Raw genomic sequence first — 24,870 nt, 5'->3', positions numbered from 1 at the left:
TAGAAGATGGAGCTGTAAAAGTGACGGACTCATTCAAAATAATCTCTTGAATGAAAACAAAATTAGGAATTTGTATATACAGGTTAATCTTACATGTTGTATAACGTTCGTTCATAAAGCTTTAAAAAACCACAAAATAGTTGGGTAACCAATTGTTGTAAGCTCTTATGTTCAAATTCTGCGATTCTTTTCTCACATGTTAGTTGTAACAATACAACTAAATACAAATATACTCCAAATTTATTTTATTATGAAAATCTAGATACAAATAAATATGTAATATGTAAACCTCGTAAAATGTGAAAATCGTTCATATTATGCATAACAAATAAAAGATGTAATTACAATTGCATTTGTTTTCATTTTCAAAACTTCAATTTCATATTTAGAAATAGCTCACTCATTTGGCATAAGTTTGTATATGAACCGGGACAAGGTTGTTTGTGCAATGAAATCTCTCGGATATTTTATAACTTATGGCCGCGCGTTATACGTATCGCGCATACATATGTACATATACTGCGAGACAATATTCTCTACAGTGTTCAAAATCGTATTTGAATCGAAAATACGCGACTGTTTCATTCCTGTTTCATGCGAAATCTTTAACCGAACTAACGACAAATTGGAACATTTGTCGGTCAAGGCAAAACTAAATGAAATAGAACAGCTTGAGCTCAGCGTTCATCGCAAGTTCAAGACAATATATCGTCCAAATAGAAAAAATGGCATTACTTGATATACATATTACTTCAAATGACATGTTATTTTATTTCATAATTATATCCATGCCTGTGAACACTTCTGAAATAACATTATTTCAGATTGATTTAATTGAGAATTTTAAGCAGATTTTTTATTCATTCAATATTATAATAGATTCTTATTATAAATTTAGGTTAATTGATTTTAAATGGGGGATGAACTCGATTACAATAAATTTTTAATATAAAATTTAATTCTAATGAATTTTTATTACAAATTTGAATTGTAAAAATCAATAGATTTTTAATAAGAATTTAATTAAAGATTTTAAGTTATAGCAGATTTATTTGAATGAACTGTTTTTAACACTATTCCTACCGGGACCGGTCAAATGACCGTTTTTAAATTTTCAATTGGAATTTCTTACATTCAACGTAAGTGAATCGCCTTTAAACTTTACGACTTTTCCTCATATATATGTATGATACATTTTTCAATATTCACTTATTTTTTTATTGTTTATTTTCTGAGAAATATTTGTAGTCTGTCTTACCTACCACGACCGGTCATTTGACCGGTAGTACGATTTATACATTTTTGTAATAGTTATAAGAAAGTGCACAGGGGCAGAGGCATTTAGAGTGTTGGGATATAAATGGGAACTGTCTACTGCAAAGTTATATGCATTTTTGCAATTATGTATGCACGCGGCGCATATGAGGCTAAGAATATGGATATAGCACTTCTATGGAATAAAAAGTGGGGCCCGCCTTTTTTCTCAAATACTATGAGTAGACATGACTTTACGGAGATTATGAGATTTATTCGATTTGACGACAGAAATCAACGAAGCCAACGGTTACAAACCGATAAATTCGCCATGATTTCCGAAGTTTGGTACAAGTTTATTGACAACAGTCAAAATTGTTATAAACCAGGACCATATATTACTATTGACGAACAATTGTTTCCAACGAAAGCAAGGTGTAGATTCACTCAATACATGCCCAATAAACCGGACAAATTTGGTATAAAATTTTGGTTAGCATCCGATGTACGTAAACGGCTTTCCATATTTGGCATAACCTTGACATAACCATCAGTTCCTCTTGGAGAGTTCGTCACTATGAAATTAGCAGAATCGTATGTAGGATGTGGAAGAAATATAACCACAGACAACTTTTTACAAGCCTACCTTTAGCAACAAAACTTTTAGCAAAAAAAAAACTACGATTATTGGGACAATCAGAGCAAATAGAAAAGAGCTACCAAGACTGGCAAAACTGAAAAACGACGACATGGCACTTTTCTCAACCAAACTCTATCGCTCAAATAATTGTATGTTGACAATTTACAAAGCCAAACCAAGAAAGAAAGTTCTAGTTCTCAGTTCAATGCACAACTCCGTACAAGTTGAAGTAAATGACACCCGATCACCGGAAACAATTCAATTGTATAATAGCACCAAATTTGGCGTAGATGCGACCGATCAAATGGCCAGAAATTATTCGGTAAAATCTAAATTTCGGAGATGGCCTTTGCAAGTATTTTTTAATATCTTGGATTTAGCCGGGATAAATGCATGGGTGTTATATAAAGAAACTGCGGGAGGAGAAATTACAAGACAGGAATTTCTATTCCAATTGGCAGAAGAACTTGCCATCGAATATCAACGAGAGCTCGGCACAGAAAATCAACCAATACCCATCGCAAGTACAAGTACAGGTTCCCGTGAACGGAAAACATGTCAGATAAGGTATTGTAAAGATAATAAGACGAACAAAATCTGTCTAAAATGTAAAAAGTACGTATGCGGAAAATGTACAGTTGAGAAGCCCATTTGTAAAAAATGCGACGAAAAAGAATGAAATGTAGATTATGTACTCTTGAATAAAAGAAAATATATTTTTATACTGGTAAACTGGCTATTGGTCTGCATTCAATATTGAAAATATAAGTTGTGAAAGACCGGTCATTTGACCGGTCGCGGTAGGAATAGGTATACGTGAAGTGTCGGTAGGAATAGTGTTAAATACAAAACTTATTTCTAAAGAATTTTTATTTAAGAAATTCAGAGTTTTGTGCCCATTAGGTAGAAGATTTATGCATTTTTTCATAATTTTCCGTTGAGTATTGCGGAAGAAATTGCGCATAATCTGTTAATCATTTTGCTATTCACTTTATAGCTACATCGTGGTGGGTTAAGGACTTGAAAATTGTCTGCGATGGTTTTCAATCGCTGACCTATCGAAAGATCTAAACAAAAGTCAATTTGGTAACGTAGCACGTTTGGCCATCATCTTATCCGGTTATCTTAAAATAAAATCTTGTTATTACATATTATATTGAGGGCTATTTATTTTGTCGTATTTGAACTACAGAATAACAAAATAATTCCTTATTTAAAATTGCTATTATTTCAGATGAATCACATGATTTTTATTTTCAAATAACACCATTGAAAATAATGATTCGAAATTAATTGTTACGAATCTTATTTTCATTTGAAATAAAATGTGCCTGGATCTGTTTGCAGCGTGAAAATGTCTCACAATTGTTCTAGATTTTTTAATTGATATTAATTTCTTAGTATTATAATCATTTAATATAAAGCCAATTAGTTTACCAGTTTTTTCTACTTATTTTCCGTATTTTTGGTTTAATCTCTTATTTTTTCAGTCCGGTTTTCATTAATAGTTCAGTATTATCACTAGGCAAAATTTTCTTTAGCAACTGTATGAAAGTAGATCTAAATAAAAATGTATTTCTTCTTTTAATAGTTTTAATCAATTGAAAATAATGCGTCACGAACCGAGGGCTGGGGAGTTATAAATAAATGACCGAGGTCCGTTTGGATTTCCTTGAATTTATGAATGGTCGCGGACTAGTCGATGCTTATTCCATCAAAGGGTTATCACTAGAAAAGAGATTCGTGGATTAGACAATTCTTATTTCATTAAAGGATCGTCACTAGGATAGATGGAATTAGGTGTTTGCCTCGTAACGTGAAAAAGATAAATCTAGATACACCTCGAGCGGTAAAAGTATATCTGTGTGGGTTGTACCAACTACTACTTGGAATAAGAATCTGACTGGATAGATTAATTAGATTCGATATATTAATACTACAGTATAGTACATTGCCAAAAGAACTAAGGCTTTATTTAAACATGTACTGTTTCGCGAATTTTATGTATATTCTGTGTTCTCGATTTTCACGCACTGATGAATGTGATGAGCGTCGAATTTGTGGTTCTTTTATAACACAAAATTCGGACATGCATACGTGCTCGGAATTCTACTTTCTTGAAACCCTTGTTTACGCGTTCCAGAGGACCGTCAAAAGGCCCTTACTTGAACCTAAACACGCGATCCTGTGAAACTCCGTAAGACGCATATGACTCGCGAAAGAAGTCCAAACATTCTCACGGTGGAAAACCTCCATACGTTACAAATTTAACAATGTTTTTATATTCTTCCAATATTTTCACTAGTCTGTATTTCTTTTATTAATTTTTGCAATAAATTCAACAAATCCGCTGCCTAATTATCACTACAGTACAAACAAGAATCCAGTGGATCTTATTTATGAATACTTCAAATCTAATTAATTCCCTAGTGAATCAATATACTTAATTAATATGTGTAGTCAATGTATATATATATGTATACTGCTGCTCATCGTACGCTCCAGTTAACTGTCTCAGAAGTTATAAAAGATACAAAATCGAGGTCGTAATAAATAAAGCGTAGAGAGACAGAGAGTAACGTGTAAAAATATTACAGCTGTCAAGAGTGAAAAGTATATTAAAGGGAATGCATCCGAAGAAACCTATAGCCATCCTATAAACTGTCCTACGTCTCGACACTCAATATTGGAATGCCTGTTGGAATTGAAAGTATGCTGAGATGAAACAAATAAAAATCAATATTTTCATTCACGAACGTGGATGACACTCGGAGATGCAGGAGACTGAGAAAACCAACTGATCCCAGAGCTCATATCCGAATTTTAATCTTTGCAGCTTTCTGCATCAATCCCTGCCTTTCATTATTAACTTAGGCTGTAACATACGTTTAAGGTCACAATTATTAACCTCGCAGCAATACTGATTAAAACTGTTTTGTAGTTAATGATCTCCTTCCTAGGAGAAAGAATATTAATATTTACTACAGCGATGTGCATAATTATAGCCTTAAAGTAACTTTTACATTCTATCTGGTATCTAAGCGAAAACTTAACAAAATGTCACATATCCATGTGTTTCTATTTTCTATTATTTTTAATATATATAGAGGTGTGTATATTTCAATTTTCTATTATTTCTAATATAGGAATACATATGTGTATTTCTACTTTCTATTATTTCTAATATGAAAATATACAACAATGGTATTTTGTTAAGTTTTGTCTTAAATATACAGGGTGTTTCAGCTAAAAGAGAACACCTACAATGATGTGAATAATTATAAACTTAAAATAATTTTTTCATTTTTACCGATATTTAAACAAAAACTGAAAAGAGACTATGTTTATATATTTCTGTTTTCTATTATTTCTAATATAGAAATATACAAATATTATGTTTCGCTAAGATTTTGTTTAAATATCACTAATAATGTAAAAGTTACTTTGAGTTTACAATTATTCATACCACTGTATTATGTAGTATCACTGATAAGTATTCAAACAAGTTTGAAAAATTACAGATTTATTGGTAGGAACCGATATTTATTGCTTATATTTGTTTAGTATTGCATTTACATTTTAAAATTAGATATACGTATAGTCGGTATGACGACAGTATTTTGTGCATTATTTAAATTTTAATGTCTGTCATTATTTGAGGTTTAATGCCTTTCCTCAATATGTCCGCGTTTTACTCGGATACCAACTTTGCATATTCTCAACATCCACGTAACAATGAACAGTCCGAAATACAAACAAAACATTAATGAAATTAGTTCACCGGATGCCGAGAATATGCATGACTGTTATTCAAGCAAAGAGCGGGCACATTCACAGAAGACGCTTAGACCGAGGTCTAAATATACAGTCATTGTAATTATTATATAGTTTATATTTTTGTTATATTTAGAAATGTAAAACGTATGTAAAGAATATACATATATAAATTGTTACAGAATTGTTAGTGGTAACAGACATATATGTATATCTACTAACAATCCTGTATTTATTTCAACTTGTGATACGTTCGAATACTTATGAGCGTTATTGCATATTCACCATAATCATTAGAGTTTAATGATGAAATTGCGGTTTTTAATGAAGATGTAAAAGTTAGAGTGAAAACCATCGTTGTTGTTAATTAATATGTAATTTAGTAATCAACGTTTGTGCAAAGTACCCTGATTCAATAATCTCGAAAAAACCGACACCTTTGCCAGGTATACATATCAGGACACATACTTATCTACATAATCACATACTGCATCAAATAAAAATTGTCTGAGTCGATTATATCAAACGTAAGTTAGATGAAAATGTCTTTCTTCTTTTAACACTCGGGCTTGGTTCCATTTGGACCCACGAATATACGTCGTTATTTAATTATCTAATTTCTGACAATGAACTTAAATTTTCACATGTTTCATTAAGGTTTGTAGAAAAAACTGACATAGTTAGAAGGCGTACCTTAAAATATACCTTGAAAACAGTTTTTAGTTATGTTCTTGTGAAAAACGTCCGTCCTTCGAGTATTAATAATTTTAACAAGTTGTACACAATGTAAAAATACTCATAAATTCTTATAATGTTTTTACAGTTTTGTTTTTGACCTAATCATTTTTGCTAAAAATTCATAAGTCCGCAGTCTGCTAATGTCTAAGCATCGTTCGCACTAAATAGCAGATACTATAGATTATGTATTCTGAAGTTTTTGGATGTCTGCTTTGAGATGTAACTTTTTATCAATCAAATATCAACGTACATCACTTGCACTGTAACAACGAATCAGACTCGCGATGAAGATTTCGTACATAATCTATTAAATATCAATGTTATTCATTTCTTCTAAATCGAAACAAAGTTTAATTCTTCTGTTATCAAGATCTGGCATCAGAAGTAAATGAGCCGTCGAAAGCTCAAATGAAAAAATGGTGTAAGACAAAAAAGTTAATTTATGGTAATGAAGGATAAATTAAAAATTCTGTAAAATGCAACAACATAAAAAATTGTTACAATTATCTCATGTAAAGCATTTTGAAGCTTCAATTTAAAATAATAATAAAAATCAAGCAAAATTAAGTTGAATATGATTTAATAATACTAAATATGATTTGGTTGATTAAATGAACCTAGCAAAAAATTGATTTACGCCTACTTTTGCTTTAAAGGGCTCAAACGATGATATACAAAAACCAAAAATTGTTCCGTTCTATTAAAGAAGTTATTCAGGAATTTGAAGTGCTAATCATCGAAGCGATGAAGGAAATTGAATGGAGTTAACCTGTTTACATAAATATAGTAGTATCGTAAAAAAAGTAATAATAGAAGCTACAACTAGTTTTGGTCAGTATTGTACGACTCGCTCCTACAAAAAGTGGAACGTATTGGAACCTCATCCGTTTCCAAACGTCGTAACCTTGTTGAAATTGTTTCAAGGAATACTATAAAAACGATTGAAGAATGGTTGCACCTTGAGTTTTATGTAGCCGGTTTCATCGTAGACTTCGGGATATTTAACTTCCCGCGAAGGTAATAGACGGGATGGAACGTAACAGTATCGGCGGTACTGTTTTAAAGAAATAGGTGAGTTGAGTCTTTGCTTCTTTCCTGCTTGGCACGGAGTACGAGAGTCGCAAAACTTTAACAGTCTTTGACTGTCGAACAAGCACGCATGGACGTTCCACAAAATCGAAGCAATCTACTTAATGGAAGAAGAATTTCAGTCGAGACAATCTTATCGCTTTTTATAGAGCTTAAGAAAAGTTAATTATTTAGTGAAAGGGAATCACAGAATAAAACTGCGGTTCCTGTAAATGTTATTTATCAATGGAATACATATTTACGGTATTTAGTTATTTTTAAATTGCTAGGAGACATGTATACAGTGCCCGAAATTTCCATAAAGTCATCCGATACTTTGGTGAAACCTTATAACACTGTCCGACAAAATCAAACTTTTTTTCTGGGTTCCTATAGCCACTATGAAATTCTTGTAGAGCTTCACTCCCTGAACAAGAATCCGAAAACCGAATTGCTCCATCACCCTCAGTTTTTTAAATAAACGAACTTTTGTAAAAACCCAAAATTTTCGACAAAAATGAGGTATTGCATGAAAAGTACAAACGCTAGAAAGTTCTAATCAGTCTCAAAAGATAGAGAAGAGTTTCTCGAATATAGTGGCATGCAATTTATTAATTGTTTTTGGTCCTAAATAGCAACAAATTGATGTCAAAGTTTAAAAAAGTGTCGAAGTACGCAGTTTTTCCACAATATTTTTGTATTTTTACGAAAAGTTCTTTGTTCAGCACGAAAATGTTGCCGACGAACATTTTCTCGACCTACTCAAAATGTACATCGTTCTGACACTTCTATCTGGCCGTTTCTTCTTCAGAAATATCTACAGAATCCGATCCTGGGTAGAGTTTTCGTGCCGATCAAAGAACTTTTCGTAAAAATACAAAAATATTGCGGAGAAACTGCGCACGTCGACACTTTTTTAAACTTTGACATCAATTTGTTGCTATTTAGGACCAAAAACAATTAATAAATTGCATGCCACTATATTTGGGAAACTCTTCTCTATCTTTTGAGACTGATTAGAACTTTCTAGCGTTTGTACTTTTCATGCAATACCTCATTTTTGTCGAAAATTTTGGGTTTTTACAAAAGTTCGTTTATTTAAAAAACTGAGGGTGATGGAGCAATTCGGTTTTCGGATTCTTGTTCAGGGAGTGAAGCTCTATAAGAATTTCATAGTGGCTATAGGAACCCAAAAATCGTGTCGGACAGTGTAATTATTCCACAGCAATGAAAAGGTAGTGTATGTATAGCATTTTGGGATTAATAAGACAGACCATATATGTATATGATTACATTCATGAATACAATCATAAATTTATTTATTTTGCCAAATAGCAAGTACGAAATTTCTATATAGTCACGAGTTTTCTAAATAAATTACACCAATATAAATAACGATTTATATAAATCAATATAATATTATATGAGTCAAGATAATTTTATTACTAGATTGCAAATTCTCATGCAAAATAAAAATTGTACGGATTTCAAGATACTCAAGTTGCATAAGCATTAATTTATTTTTTAAACAATTACAATGAATTGCCAGATGCAACTGTATCTCCAAATTCTATAAAAATTTGTACTGTTTTGCATTTTAGTCATTTTAAGCATTTTACATTTGATGTACTCACTTTTTTCATAAATGCATAAAATTCGCGATCTACTTACATATTACATATCATAGACCTTAAAAGTTCATGTCTATGTATAACGAAACAATCATAAATGCAAAGATAGTCTTGTTGCATTTCATAAATTTTGATAAGGTTTTGGGATAAGTGCAGTGTTTTTATATAAATGAATGTAATATTTAATAGAAAAAAGTGGTGCATTAGATACAACTGGTGTTGATTACACTGTGCAACAAATTTTAACTTTTTTTAGATTTTCTAATATTCAATAGGTGATCCTTGTAAAGCGTCACTTCTCGAGCACGAATCCGGAATTGCTGTACTCTGTACAGCTGTTGAAAAATTCGAATTTTTTAAAACTTTGACGACCGCTACTTAGAAAAATAAAATATGATAAATGTCGATACTGTCATATTTAAGAATCTTTCTTCTATCTTTTGAGATGAAATAGACCTTCTTAACGTTTTTAATTTTTGTAAAAAATTTGACGTCTTTATAGAAATTTGAATTTTTCGAAAACTGCGGATCATTTTCGGATTCGTGTTTGGGATATTACATTCCATTGAATATTACAAAAAAAAAGATGTTGTTGAACAATGTTATTTTCGATCAGATCGTAACAGTGAAAAAAGCTTTGATATCTAGATAATTTATTGCATCTTATAGATCGTAACAAAAGTTCATCTATATAATAATAGAAGCTTTGATGTCGCGATGATTTTATTGCATTGTTTAGATCTGAACAAAAATTCACCTGTTAAATGAAAGAGCATTGACGTCAAGATAGTCTTATTGCGGTTCATAGATGTTATCAAAAGTTCGTCGTCTCTACTATGTTACTATGATAATTCTTTTTTAAATTTGATCAAAGAATTGGGTCACTTATAATATGTATGACTGATGCAGCAGTCGCAGCGTCAAGACGGAACATGTCGAAGATGTTCCGCTACATCAGCTTCGAATGCTCTCTTCCACTTCTAACTCGGGTCGACGTAAAGTTTTACAGTGTCGGTAAATGCTCCGAGTTACTGCTGACTAGAGACTGACTTCGAGTGCTCAAAGTCGCTCCTTTTATTAGTTTACAGAAACAGCGTTCGACCAACAAACAGGACCTCTTCTTTTCAAGATGTTGTGGATGAGGTCGTATGCGTGGTTCTCTAGATTCTAGATAGAAAACTTGTTTTCAAAATTACGTTTTCAAAGAGACAGTCTAATTTTTCGTCAACACTATCGTGCCAGATAAAACGATCGATTTCACATTTTTTATTTTAAAATCGTTGGATTTACAAACTCTTTATGTATAATAAACATAGTTTTGTAAGGTAACAGGCATCAGTTACTTTTATTATAATAAATAGAATGAGGTTGTTATTTTTCTATACGAATTTATAGCAGAATGTATAATATGTATATTAATTAGAGATGCCGATTATTATATTATTAAATTGAATGATAAGTTTCATTGATCGTTATCCTTTATACAAATCTAGAAATAGAATAATAGAATTTCATTTTTCAAAAACATGGCCGACGGAACTTCATAGAAACGACTGAGCATGTAAATGTTACATCTTTTATATTTGTCAATACTTTATATTAATCTTTTACATTGATCTTTTACGTTAGTCCTTTATATTAATTCTTTATAGTAATAATTGATCAATCTTTTACACAAACACCGTGAAATAGTATTGTTTAGAACTTGGGGTTTGGAAAGATGCAAAAACCTAACTAAAAGATCACCTCAAATCTATCGCATTCATATCTGCTTGCATGTGGAATGTGCATACGTCAAATGCACTTTTGTTCGATTTCAAATGAACTGGTAAACAATTACCGTCTACCTCATACGCATCTATTTCGTTCGTGGCTTGCGTCACTACCTTTGTTGTTCTTCATAAACGAAGACACATCGACTCTACACTTTACTCGAAACAACAGTTCGAACTTGTTCGTGAAGTTTCTCAATGATCAGAACTGCGATTTACAAAATACATGTTTATTGTTTCAGTGTAAATCACGTAATCTGTTAAATAATCTCCAGAACTATTTGTCACTTCCATCTCAAGGCTGTTCAAGATATCTCAAGAATTCTTGAATTTACTGCTATTCATCATGTCGCACGTTCTACACCCGATTTTATTCGCAGCACTTGACCCATCGTAAAGTCTCTCTAAGAGTGAATGCAATTATAACTCATTGTACATTTGTTCCTCAGAGTACGCTGTGCGCTGCATTTATTCTAAAAGTGTCTGGTTTCTTCTCTTTCGATTAGGTTCAGTTTTGTGTAATCGTCTCTTGATTTTTCGGTGGAATATATGCACGAACAAATGGGTGTAATTACGAGGAAGATTAGTGGAAAACGTGCGTATCTATACGGAAGAAGTTGAGTCCAGGAGTAATGTAGAGTAGTCACTGTGAATTATGTTGTGTAATAATATTAAATCATCGATTTAATGGTTCATTGTAATAGCGGGATGATTGATGATTAGATTGCGGATATTTATGTAAAATAAAAGTTTTCTGTATCAGTTCTACGAAACAGGAATGAAATAAAAATGTATTTTTTCTTTTAATAGTCTGAATAATTTGAAAATAATGTAAGAATATTCATAAATTTGTTTCATATCTTCCCTCCTCTGTATTTCGTTTACCTCTTTTTAGTGGATGTGGTTTAATATAAATTGCTCTAAACGTTTATCAAAGAATATGAAAATTCAGAAAATTTGTGTAAATAATTATAAATAATTATTAATCATATATATAATAAGTTTTTAATAAAATTTTTAAATTATGGAACTTTTTTTAATAAAAATCTACTATAATTGCATCTTTTAATAAGAATGTTCACAGTCCATTGCCAAAAAGGATTAGAAAATGATTCATGTTAAATATGTTTTATTAAACTTTATATTTTTAACTGAACAATTGCATTTGACATACGTGTTTACAATGTAAAGAGTCATGATACCCTTGTCGATTTTTGTTTATGGTTGAGACCTTTTCGAATTTATAAAATTATTTTTGTAAATTTTCGATCACTTCAAATCATTTATCAATTTGTATCTACTTATAAATTAAGCGAAATTAATTAATGAAATTACTTCCATCCAGAAATTTTATTTCTGTAATCGATTTATTAATCCTTGGTACTGGAACTGCGATTCGGAAGTACCAATCAAATTATAGAATATAATGTATAATTATATGTATATTGTACATAATTTGTATTTAAAAATTATACAATATTATGTATGCATTTTCTGTTCAGGCATGAACGAAAATAAGGAATATAATTTATTGTACATATCTTATATGTATTAATTCTTAATTCTACAATATTGTTGTTGGTAGGTTATATATTGTATAAATTATACAATACAATATCATAATCATAATTGTAATTTCATAGAATTTCTACATTACTGTTTGTATTTATTAAATTGCTATATATTCAAGCGTGACATGAGTGCGTGTTCGATTTAATATATGCAAGAAGGGAACAAAACTTGTAAACGGACAGGAATCTTCTGAGTCGAAAGAAATGTCTGGAATTCTGGAATTAAAATATCTTCGAGTGAAAAGTGTTAAATGTCCTTAATTAATACCACAATTAATTACATATGTATTATTTACCGTTAAAAGTAGTTGCAGTTCATTAGTGTGTATATGTTCCAGAAATAGAATTTCATATTATCATATGGAAAATATTCATACATTACATACCGCAAAATGCCTCATTAGTGTTCGAACTTGCACAGTCTCTTTAACTTCTCCGTACAGATGGTCCCAATACGTACTACATACGTAATCTGAACATTACATGAGCGGGTTTTCAAGGGACAGAACTTATCATGAAACGAAAATGGTCAATGAACACTGGGATGTTATGTCACGTGCAAGCTGGTGCCGTATTAAACTGTAATTTCTGAAGAAATGAAATTGGTTCGAAACTTTTGCAAGCACCGCTTATACTGCAGTATGGAGACTCGTTTTCCTGAAGGGAGAACAGAATTTTTTACATTAGACTCGCCTTTAACGTGTAGATAGATTGCATGACGTCATGCTGAAGTTACGGCACACGAGATTTGTTCGCAAGTCGAACGATTTTAGAAACTAGGAAGATTTGAAATTCCAATCTTGCGGAATTTCAACGTTTAAGCTTTCTCAGAAAATAACATGTAATCCAATCGAATACGTAGTTCTGCGAATTATTTCGGTGCTTATTTTGGTATACATATGTGTTAATGCAATGCATTCTGCATACGACTGTGCAAATATTTCGTTTTATGCGGAAATATCAGAGCATAAAATCGAAAAATTTCATCAAGAAATATGAGAAAATGAGATTGAATATTCTCATTTTCTACCATTTTTACAGAATAATAAAAACTTCGTATCTTTTTTTGAAAGATGTTTATATAACCAAAGTATGACACATTTGCTTCGATACATTTTTTAAGAAGTTCTGGTCGTTTGAATAAATAGACTTGGCTTATAAAACAATTACACGAATATCTGCGGAATTCATATTCGTATAAAACTCAAGACCAACGACAAAAATGTAGAATTTTGGAAAAATTCTCTTCAGCAAAATATAACGTTGGCTATACACAATAAAAATGTAAAAGAGGTTATGTCATATAGGGAAACATAACATAAGTAGGGAGACAGACACACATTTACACGTAATAAAAATCCGATATGTCATATGCACCAACATAAAACAATGTAAATCCATTGTAATAACTAGTGCAGTAACTACATTTTATATGAATTTATATGTATGTACAGTATTCGTCCACCTTTTAAAACACTGTAACATTTTTTAAATTGGACTGAACGACTTGAATTTTTTGTAGGTGATAGAGGGTTTTTTTTAACTTTTTTATTTGATTCTGTAACGATAATTTAAAAAATGCCTTAAAGTAATATAAACTCACAAAATTAGCATTTTTTAAAATTACCATTCGATTGCAAGTCTTGGATTTATTCTTTCGTGTAAGATAAATTAACAATATATAGTTCTACCTATTTTATTCTTTTTTTTAAATGTTCATCGAATATGCTGTAGATAATGACAATATAAATTGTCACAACCAAAGAAATACTTATTATTAAGGTTTTGAGATTTTTTAATGCGTCATATCGTATCACCACGAGTGTCTATAACAGGATATTTCTCTTTGAATTTCGGTAAAACGAATTTCATTATTTCGGGACGTATTAGCAGGCATACACAAAATGCCAATAAAATTCCAATTCTTTTGTTTGGCATTCAGCTCCAACACATTTCAATTCAGATATCAAAATTTAGCGGTTCTCACCGCTGTTGGCGTTTTTAATTCATGTGCTTCTGCTAACATTTCACTCGCAGAGGTTTTATGGCTATTTATAGTCATAATTACTTGCTAACTGAATAATTGTAAAAGAAATAAGCATTTCTGCGCGCAATTATTTAAACTATAATAACAAGAATGTAAATATTTGTCTGTATTAATTACAAAACATAATAGTAGTAGAAATAGAGTTTTATGGTTATTTAGATTCATAATTGCTTGTTAACTGAATAATTATAAAATAAATAAGCATTTTTGCAAACATAATAATGTTTAGTTATTTAAACTATTATAATAACTACAATGAAAATATCTGTATGTATCGATTGCAAAACATAACAGTAGTAATATGAGTGATAGCAGAAGATAAATATTGCGCATAATAGTACACAGTAGTACGCAAAGTCCGCATAAATAATGAAAATTCTTTATCGATAGAAGTAACGCGGTGCGACAAAAAAGTCAGGAATAACTGACGTAAGCAGTAATGTAATGTTTTGCAATACGAACAAGCTGAATTATCAACATTTTGTAAAAAGGAAAAGATTTAATAGCAGACGATCAGTAAACAATTGCAAATAATTTCTCTTCAATTTTTTCTTTAAGATCACTCCATTTTGATGATTTTATATTTTTTACGAAATTAGTTATTAACCATTTTTTCTAGTTTTCATGAATTTAAATCACACTGCGTAATTCTATTAAGAATACAATAGGTAATTAATTAGTATAGGATCTGATGAAGGATTTTTTTCTTGGCAGAAAATTTCTGCGTACCTGGATCTGCGTTTGAAACGTTTTATTTTTATACGTAATTAAGTATGGTATAGATGGCAACCCTAAGAAACCCACAAACCACAAAACAATGTGTATAAATAATCGAATGGCCTTGTGTTCAGGCAACCCAAGACATTTTATATTATCAACTTGGAACCAACATATCACGATGCGTATAAAATAACATGCTCAAGGCTTATGCCATATTCCGATATTAAAGTTGCCGTAATGCGACCGTTAAGACTTCCTCTTAAGGTTTATGATACGGACATTTAGCGAACCATCACCTTTAAAACGAGCAACATTTCGTGAACTGATTTTATTAACACTATAAGAACCAAACTTTTCACTATTATTATACAGATTTAATTCGAATTTTAAGTTATAATAGATTTTTAATAGAAGTTCAAATTAATTGATTTTAAGTGAAAGGTGAAATCAATTGTTCAATTAAATTGTGTAAGTGTAAATTTAATATAAAATTTAAATGTAATAAGTTTTTATGAGAAAATTGTATAGATTCTGACAAATACATTCTTTCTGATTTGCAGAGTTTCTAAATGATAGAAAGTATGTAATCTGCTGATCGTGTATGTATTTATCGTATGATGTATGATGTGGAAAGTGTTTGTTTAGTTGATACTTGTATTTCTCGATGTCAAGGCGTTCGTTTTTTTTTTGTTATCGATTTCCTGACCACGTTTTTACGTATTGTATTATATTAAGATTATCTATAAAAACACTGCATTTTTTTATTCCAAAAACCTTGCTAGCAAATCTAGTTAAAATTAATTAGATCCTACACGCATACTCGCATTTAGGTATAAATGGAACTTTTATATTCTGCTTGCTCTTAGGAAAACGAAAGTTTCTTTCTGACAACTAATTGAAATCTTTACATTACTTTTCATATAATAGACACACAACTTTTTAAAAATGGCACTAAATGATATTTTTTAAGTTGTCAGAGTATTTAGTTCATTAGATACTGATTAAATAAATTTTTGTAAAAATTGCAATTCGTTGGAATGACAAACCATTTTTAAGAATGACGTTTTTCAACTTTTTTATCCGAGCGTGTAACAAAAAATGTTTTTCCCTTTAAAGTATTGAAATAAATAAATAAGTATTAGAAATTTAAACGATACGTTTGCTGGTCTCCTTTATTTATATATATCCTGAAAATTTTTAGTCGATATCAGTTACTATCCTAGATTTAACATATTTCGAAGGTATACATACAGTTTTACTCACAAAATTGAGCGTACACACACACCTTTTAAAATGTAATAACTTTTTAAAAACTCAACTAAGTGACTTGAATTTTTTTAGATGATATATATATAGTGGAACTTTGCTATTACTTGGAATGACAAAAAAAAGTAAAACTCTCGTTTTCTAACTTTTTTATCTGAGCCTATAACGGAAATGCCTCTCGTAGATCTCGGTAATAAATATCCATGCTGAAAATGTTATCGAACTCAATTGACGTTATTATGAATTACAACAAATTAAAAATGGAAGAAATTTGCAGTTTTTAAAATCTTTCAACGCCTATAGCTCGACTCTCAGTTAACTGATTTCGATAAAATTTGCAGCACACATATAAGTTATACATGAAAGTCATTTTTTAAATTTTTCTTATAGGCTTAGATAAAAAAGTTAAAAAACGAGTTTTTTAATTTTTTTTTGTCATCCCAAGTAATAGCAAAATTTAGAAAAGGAATTTTAGTCATCATTTAGTAGACTAGACCCTCTATCATCAAAAAAAAATTCAAGTCAATTGGTTCAGTTTAAAAAAAATTATTGCGTTTTAAAAGGTGTACGCTCAATTTTGTGAGTAACTGTATGTTCGCGCGTACTGTCTTCTTCGCGTGTCAGTAGTTCCTACATTTTGTAAAGCCACAGGTTCGTCGCGTCGTATTTTCGTTTGAATTCCTATCTCTTCCACGGTTTCCACTCTTGTTGTACCTCCGGAACATTCAAGAGGTACGTTACGCTGCACGCCTTAGGGTACGAACGCGTTTATACGACATTTTGCTTCTGAAAGCGCTGGCAAAAAGTTTGCGATGCAGCAATCTTGTGCTAAGATGAGCCATCTTTAGCCGACATTTCTGATACTTCTCCATGATCCACCGTCTCTAACGGGTCACCTTATTTACGACTCAGACGTACCTTACAAGTGCAATATCTTTGATCACGTTTGTTTGTAGTATTTACAGACAGTTGCTCAAGGTTTAATTGAAACATTAAAAAGCCAGTCGGTGTCGGTACAATTTCCTTTGTAGATCCAGAAATTCTTTATTCCCGAAATCTTTACTCGATGAAGCAATATTTTATTTGCATGTTATCTGTTAACCCTCTATATTCCATATTTTATGTTACTTGAAACCAGGAATTATTAATCTGTGCGTATAAATTAACAATGAATTAATAAATTTAACAAGAATAGATTTTCTCTGATGTGAGAAGTGAAAGTTTAAAGGTATGGTGCGCGATCTCCTCGATTATGCAGACATAACCTTGACATAACCGAATATACCTATGATCATTTATAATTCTATTTATCAATTTTTTCAACATATTTTTTGATGTAATCCTTTTTTATACTTAATAATGTATTATTTTATTAATATTAAAACATGTGATAATTTCAATTACTTCTCAAAAACGATGTCCAAATAACTTAATAGGTTCTATGTACATTATTAAACCCTCTACTTTCACTTGTAATTTGTTTCTCATGTCAATATTTTAATTATAGGAAAATATGAACGACTAAAGATAGCTAGGTATTGAATAATTTGAAAGTACACGAAATTAATCATTCTTATACAACAATATTTATATTTATTAATACGTAGGTCTATAACATGTTTATATAACGAAATAACTGAAAATCCTGTATAGAATTATTTATATGCAGATAGTTTCACGTATATACGACAGAAACTGACTTGTCAAACGTTAAAGTCTGATATTCTCTGTACTATATTGCAATTCGAAATATCAATCCAAGCTAATAACTAGAATACAAATATTTGTATATATTAATATAGCAAAACAAAGCAGCAATAATAACTGAGCTTTATGGCTACTTTTAAGCGTAATTACTTGCCAACTAAGTAATTTGTTAAATGCCCAAACCATGATATGTAATTAGAATAAAAATATTTGTCTGTATCAATTGAAGTTGATTCAATTAAAATTGAACCAAAGATTTGAATTCCGTTTAGATTTCAGATTGACTGGTTGAAATAACAAAAAAGATAAGGAAGATACGTTTTTCATCTTTTTTATTCTATAAAACTTATTGTTTTACTTTTTCTTATTTTTGTTTGTAATTCCAACTAATTATAATTTTCACAAATATTCTTTTACTCACTGTTTAGTGAACTAGTCAGTTTAAGACGTAAACAAAATTCGAATCATTTGATTTAATTTTGGAAAAGTAATTGGTGTGTACTCATTTTTGCGCATCATTGTATATGTCAAATAAATGCATAAATTAGCGAACTCTCTGATTTTCTCTGTGATGTATCGCAATTAAAAATATCAATCGAACATCTATTTTATAGAAGCACTTGTACGTTTCGTGTTTGTTGCACCGTTTTTCTCCTTTATTCTAATTTATTTCACTCTCATTTTTATTACTTGATTAATATGCATGAAAGTAGGTAGTAGAGAAAATGGCAGATTCAGCAGTTAAATGAGAATTAATGAGAGAATGGAACAGAGCTATAGGATCTGTTTGAGAATAGAAGTAGAAGACAATTGAACGACTATAGGACGTAGCAACAAAGAACTGCGTGGGACAAAAAAGGCATGAGAAATAGAAAGAAAGTTCCGCGACAGTTATAGATTCCAAACGCTGGTAAAGGTATAGTGCGCGCGTCAATTGATGCAAGCAGTCCTATCGTTTCACTGTCTTATACTAAATGGAAAAAATTGATCCTTTTGCACACTACGGTGAGTATGTTATTTACTTTGCCTTTCCTCGGTTACCGTACCCTTACAATAATTTTACTTGTATTTAAGAACAACATTATTAAAGTACAGATATTAAATTTTGTAATGCATTCCCTTTTTTAATAATACCGTAAATATTGAAACATATCTAATAAATTATGCTAAATAATTTAATATGAAATATTTTAGGTTTTTACATTTTTGTTATCGGATTGTTTACCTAAATCTAATCACAGTAATTAGATCATTGTACAGAATTTCATACACAGTAATTAGATCAGTACACAGAAAATGACACACAATAAATAACTTTTTATCTTTTTAAGGACAGAGTAACTCGCTCAAAAACTGTTTTGTTCATTTTATTAAATATTTTGTGTTCTTTATGTGTTCCGATTCTGAAAAAATTCGTACTTATATAAGAGACATCAACATATAATTTAAATGTTTTAAGAATTGCAATATAGGTAAATAAAATTATTTGATTCGTTGAAAACTTCGGACATCACTTTAATGGGCACAATAATTGACATTCTTTCCCTGTAATACATCTCTTTGCAGCAACATCAAACCTTTTGCAAATTATATTCATCTTTTTGCCATCTATGGTTATGTTTGCAAATTATATTCATCTTCTTCTAAATCAAAAAAATTTATATCTCTTCTGAAATCGAATTTATCCTTTCGTAAATTAAATTTACCTTTTTGTAAATCACCTCAGCTAATCAAATTCACTGCTTAGCAGATCAAGTTCTTCTACTTTGTTTTCTTCAACTATTGTAATAAAAATAAGGTCCAATGTTTTGTTATTCTGAAATTTTTTTATTTTGTTGTATATGTGTATATAAGAATTAACTTAAAATATGTATTTAATGGTCAACATACCTTCATCTGTGCGAACAGTAGCTGCAATAAAATAATGGCATCCACGAAAATATCCTTTTTCCATAGAATTGAATTTTGGAGAAATATTCAATTGGGTCATTGTCGAAGGTGGTAAGAATAGTAAAGCGAGTCTTATCTGACCAACAAGGTCGCAAAAGTATCTACGTGTCTGTACACAGGACAAGTATCAGGGACAAATGTAAGTAAACACCTTTCAAAATGGAATGACTTTTTTCAAATTAGTCCAAGTGATTTGAATTTTGTTTACATGTTAAAGCGACTAATTTTCTTGAAAATGAATAAACAAAAATGCCGTTTATATTTTAATTCGTTGGAATGACAATAAAATTAAAAAATGGTGTTTGTTCAACTTTTTCATCGGAATTTATAACGAAAATTTAGAAATTGTATTATATTTTAGTATAATAAAGTATAGAGCAACTGCAGTCGCAAGAAAGAATATAAATATAATTTCAATTGTAGATTTTAATATCGTGTTCTTTTCCATTGCACTTATGTACACTTATCATAAATATTCTGTTAATTCTTCCGATTTCGGTGTCACAGCAACTGTGGTATTGCCTATCAATTTCGGTATTTGATAACATACGATATTTGATACTGCTTTAAAATACTATGAAAATTATAACAAATAAACAAATCGAAAAATTTACCGATAACTACCGGTAAATATATCGGTGTTTTTGTATAACTCTATGACGTCATATTGGCATTTTCGTATTTCGGTTTCTATAAGGTTTTCGAGGATTAACGCTATTTTCACTGATATTTTGTATTATACAATTTAATTTCGAATTAATTTCGTGAAGAAAGTCGAGAAGAGTTTTAAGTGTTTTAAAAATGATTAAAAGATGTCTTTTAACTCCTTTGGTAAAAATAGTGTTATACAGAAATTATTAAAAGGTGTCTCTTGACACGTTCGGTAAAAATAGCGAGACTTACGACTCCACAAAATTTGTGGAAGCAACCGCAAGAGAGCACAAATATTCTGTGTTTCTTCATGTTCCTTTATCTCTACACTTTGCCCTGAAGATCAACTTTGTCGAGTTTGACCGCAGGGATAATTCGATACTCTCAGGGACTCAGATTTTATCAGAATTGATTTATGAAGTTAATACTACCCACGGGATAACTGAGAGGCAGACTATATATATATATATATCTTTTTATCTTCAATGGGACTGGCAATCTTAAATGAGAATCGTCAGGTTAGGGTAAGCGTCCTAATACACGAATACCTATGATAAAACTAAATAAGACGGTATAAAGGAAGGTAGTAAACGTTTTTTTATACAAATCGCTTTGATGTAATGTGTGGAATTGCTTTAATTTGTCTCTTACATAGTACATAAATGGAAGTTAATACTAGGTTTACGAAACAGTTGAGGGCTCTGGAAAACTGGACTGAAAAATATCAACTGTTCCCTGGACCGACTCGGGTCTCTTATTTATATTACGTCCCCCAAAAAGGCCACGCCTGTTTTGGGGGACTCGCTGTCTTCTTTTGCCCCCGCTTAGTTTAGCGGGGGAGACAGCCATCGATGAACCCTCGCTGTAGGGGTGCGCTGGCCGTTCGGCCAGGCAGCGGTACGCGGCCGGCGGCTTTCTCCGCGACCAGGCATGCAGTACATCTGGCAGTGATAAAAAATAAAGAAACAAAGGAATTTCCGGTTCTTGCAAACGTCAAGGACGTTTTCTCTCCGTCGACCCCTTGACATCTGCAAGCGGACAGTTTTATGGTTATTACGGTCGCCGGCCGTGTGCCGCTACATCACCCCCTTGCCAGTGATTGACCAATCGCGATACAATTCTTATTTCTACAACAAAAACAAAAACAAAAACTTGCCCTGCGACATGCCATACGACGGTATATGCGATACTCGCTACATCCCACTCTCTCACTCATTCATAATAGTATCTTATTTTTGCAATCTGCAATCTATCCGGAAACCTCACTCGTCTTCCTGAACGTGTAGTTCGCACCTCTTGTTCCGGAGCAGACACTGTCGGTTCTGACCGCGGTACCTGCATTGTTTGAGTCGCTTCATTATCAACGGCATCATTAACAACGTACGCCGGCTTTAATCTATCAATACTAACATTAACAGGTTTATCCTTAATATTTATCACAAAGTTTTTTGGGCCCCGGGATATGACCTCGAATGGTCCATCGTACGGTGGCTCCAATAAAGTTCGTACTTTATCATTCCGGATAAACACTTTTTCACACACTGTTAAGTCTTTATATACAAAAATCCGCTGCGCATTGTGGTGACTACCTGCGGCTGGGGTGATCCCCCGGAAATGCTGACGTAGTTCCTCGGCAAAATTGGAAACGTCATACTCGCCTTCTATTTGACGCGGTGCTAGGAACTCACCAGGTAGACGCAACGTCTCCCCATACACAAGTTCTGCTGCCGTTGATTTGGTGTCCTCCTTCCAGGCTGCGCGTAAACCCAGCAATATGGTAGGAAGGACCCTCGTCCATTGAACGTCTTGGTGGCAACGAATGGCAGCCTTCAACTGTCGATGGAAACGCTCCACCATGCCGTTCGCCGCTGGGTGGTATGCTGTTGTCCTTAAATGTGTTGTCCCTGTTAACTCGTTCAAATGCTTGAACAAGGACGATTCAAATTGTCTTCCTTGGTCGGTTGTTACTCTAAGAGGGGTCCCAAATCGAGCAATCCATCCCTCGTAGAACGCTCGTGCCACCGTTTGTGCTTCCTGATTTATCATCGGGAACGCCTCCGGCCACCGGGTATACCGGTCCACGCAGGTCAAACAATACCTATGACCTTCCGACATGGGCAACACTACAATGTCAATATGCACATGTTCGAACCTTTCCGACGGCGCAAACTTTCCGAGCGGCGAATGTACATGCCTGGACACTTTTGAACGCTGGCAAGCGACGCACGCTCGCGCCCAACGCTTACTGTCCGTTTTTATTGACGGCCATACATATCGTTCCGTCATTAATTTCGCCGTCGCCTTAATTCCGGGATGTGCAAGTCTGTGCACCGTATCGAACGCCGCGCGGCGGAATGTTCCCGTGACAAATGGCCTCGCAATGCTCGTCGACACATCACACCATACAAAACTGTTTGACCCAGGAATTCGCATTTTTCGTAGCACTAGAGCACTCGCACACTCGCCTCGCACGTAGGCCGAGAGTTCGCTATCGGTGTCTTGTGCCTTCGCCAATTCTTCGTAATCGAGAAGTTCTTCCACTTCCTCGATCCTGGATAACGCGTCGGCAATAATATTGTCTTTTCCGGCAACGTGACGGATGTCGGTAGAAAATTGACTTATAAAATCTAGGTACCGAAATTGCCTCGGCGAGCATTTTTCCGGTTTTTGGCGAAACGCAAACGTTATCGGTTTGTGATCGGTGAATATAACAAACGCACGTCCTTCCACCATATACCGAAATTGCTTAATTGCTAAATATATAGCTAATAGCTCGCGATCGTAGGCCCCGTAATTCGTCTCCGCCGCGCTGAGTTTCTTTGAAAAAAAACCTATCGGTTCCCAACCGTTCCCGGTGTCCTGTTGTAAAACCGCGCCAACCGCGAAGTCTGAGGCATCGCAGGTAAGCGCAAGGGGGGCGCCAATCTGCGGGTGCGCCAGCAAGGTGGCCTGTGCCAAGGCTCTTTTTGACTCCTCAAACGCTACTACCGCCTCTGCATTCCAATGAATCGGTGTGCGACCCTTCGCGTTACCTGACAGCAAGTTATTCATTGCTGCCTGCACCTGTGCAGCCCTAGGTATGAATCGTCTGTAAAAGTTCATCATACCTAAAAACTGCCTCAGCTGTTTGGCTGTAACCGGTTGGGGGTATTCTACGATCGCGCGCACCTTACATTCTAGAGGTTTTGTGCCCTTATGCGATACCGAATAACCTAAAAATTCTACCTCGGGTTTTCCGAACGTGCACTTGCCCGGGTTAATTACTATACCGTACGACTTTAGCCTATTAAATAAAATGTTCAAATGTTCGAGGTGTTGCGCTTCGGATTCCGACGCTACGATGATATCGTCTATATACGCGTACACGAAATCTAGTCCTCGAAGCACCTCATCGATAAATCTTTGAAAAGTCTGTGCCGCGTTGCGTAACCCGAACGGCATCCCCGGAAATTCGAACAGCCCGAATGGCGTCGTAACCGCCGTCTTAAACACATCTTCGGGCGCAACCGGAATCTGATTGTACGCACGCACTAAGTCTATCGTTGAAAACACCTTTTTTTCGAATAAGTTTTGCGCAAAGTCTTCAATATGCTTTACCGGGTACCTATCCGGAACTGTGCGGTCGTTGAGTGCCCGGTAATCTCCGCACGGTCTCCACTCGCCTGATTCCTTCTTTGGCACCACATGTAAAGGAGATGACCAGCTGCTTTCGGACGGCCTCGCAATCCCCAGCTTCACCATTTCGTCGAACTCCTTCTTCGCTGCCCTGAGTCGATCCGGTGCCAACCTCCTTGGTCTGCAACTAACCGGTTGACCTGGCGATGTCCGGATATAATGTACCGTTGTATGCTTTTTTCTGACAGTCGGGATTCCCTCTGGTCTCGTGATTTCGGGAAATTTCTGCAACAGCTCCAAGTATATGGAATCCCCCGAAACCGTTTTCACGCTGGGAATGTCGCTAGCACTTCTACCTACCGGTTGCCCGGGCACTGACAACGAAGTTATATTGTCTATCAACCGGCGATTCCGAATGTCTACCAGTAACCCATAATGGTACAAAAAGTCTACGCCGATAATTGGC

At 33.2% G+C, this 24,870-nt stretch overlaps 1 protein-coding gene and 1 long non-coding RNA gene across 2 annotated transcripts in view; one reads left to right on the top strand and one right to left on the bottom strand.

The window, feature by feature from the left end:
* Nca (neurocalcin homolog) overlaps positions 1 to 24,870 on the top strand; it is a 510,394-nt gene that overhangs the window by 12,424 nt on the left and 473,100 nt on the right. The gene's annotated exons all lie outside the window — the stretch shown is intronic.
* On the bottom strand, positions 19,350 to 20,240 carry LOC117223049 (uncharacterized). The gene is made up of 2 exons (XR_004490834.2): positions 20,079 to 20,240; positions 19,350 to 20,004 (listed from the first exon to the last, which is right to left on the bottom strand). It is a non-coding gene; the product is annotated as an uncharacterized LOC117223049 (long non-coding RNA).

The sequence above is a fragment of the Megalopta genalis genome, chromosome 1, assembly GCF_051020955.1.
Source record: "Megalopta genalis isolate 19385.01 chromosome 1, iyMegGena1_principal, whole genome shotgun sequence".
Classification (NCBI taxonomy): Eukaryota; Metazoa; Arthropoda; class Insecta; order Hymenoptera; family Halictidae; genus Megalopta; species Megalopta genalis.
Note: the sequence above shows the minus strand (reverse complement) of the source record. Positions and strands in the feature narration are given on the sequence as shown.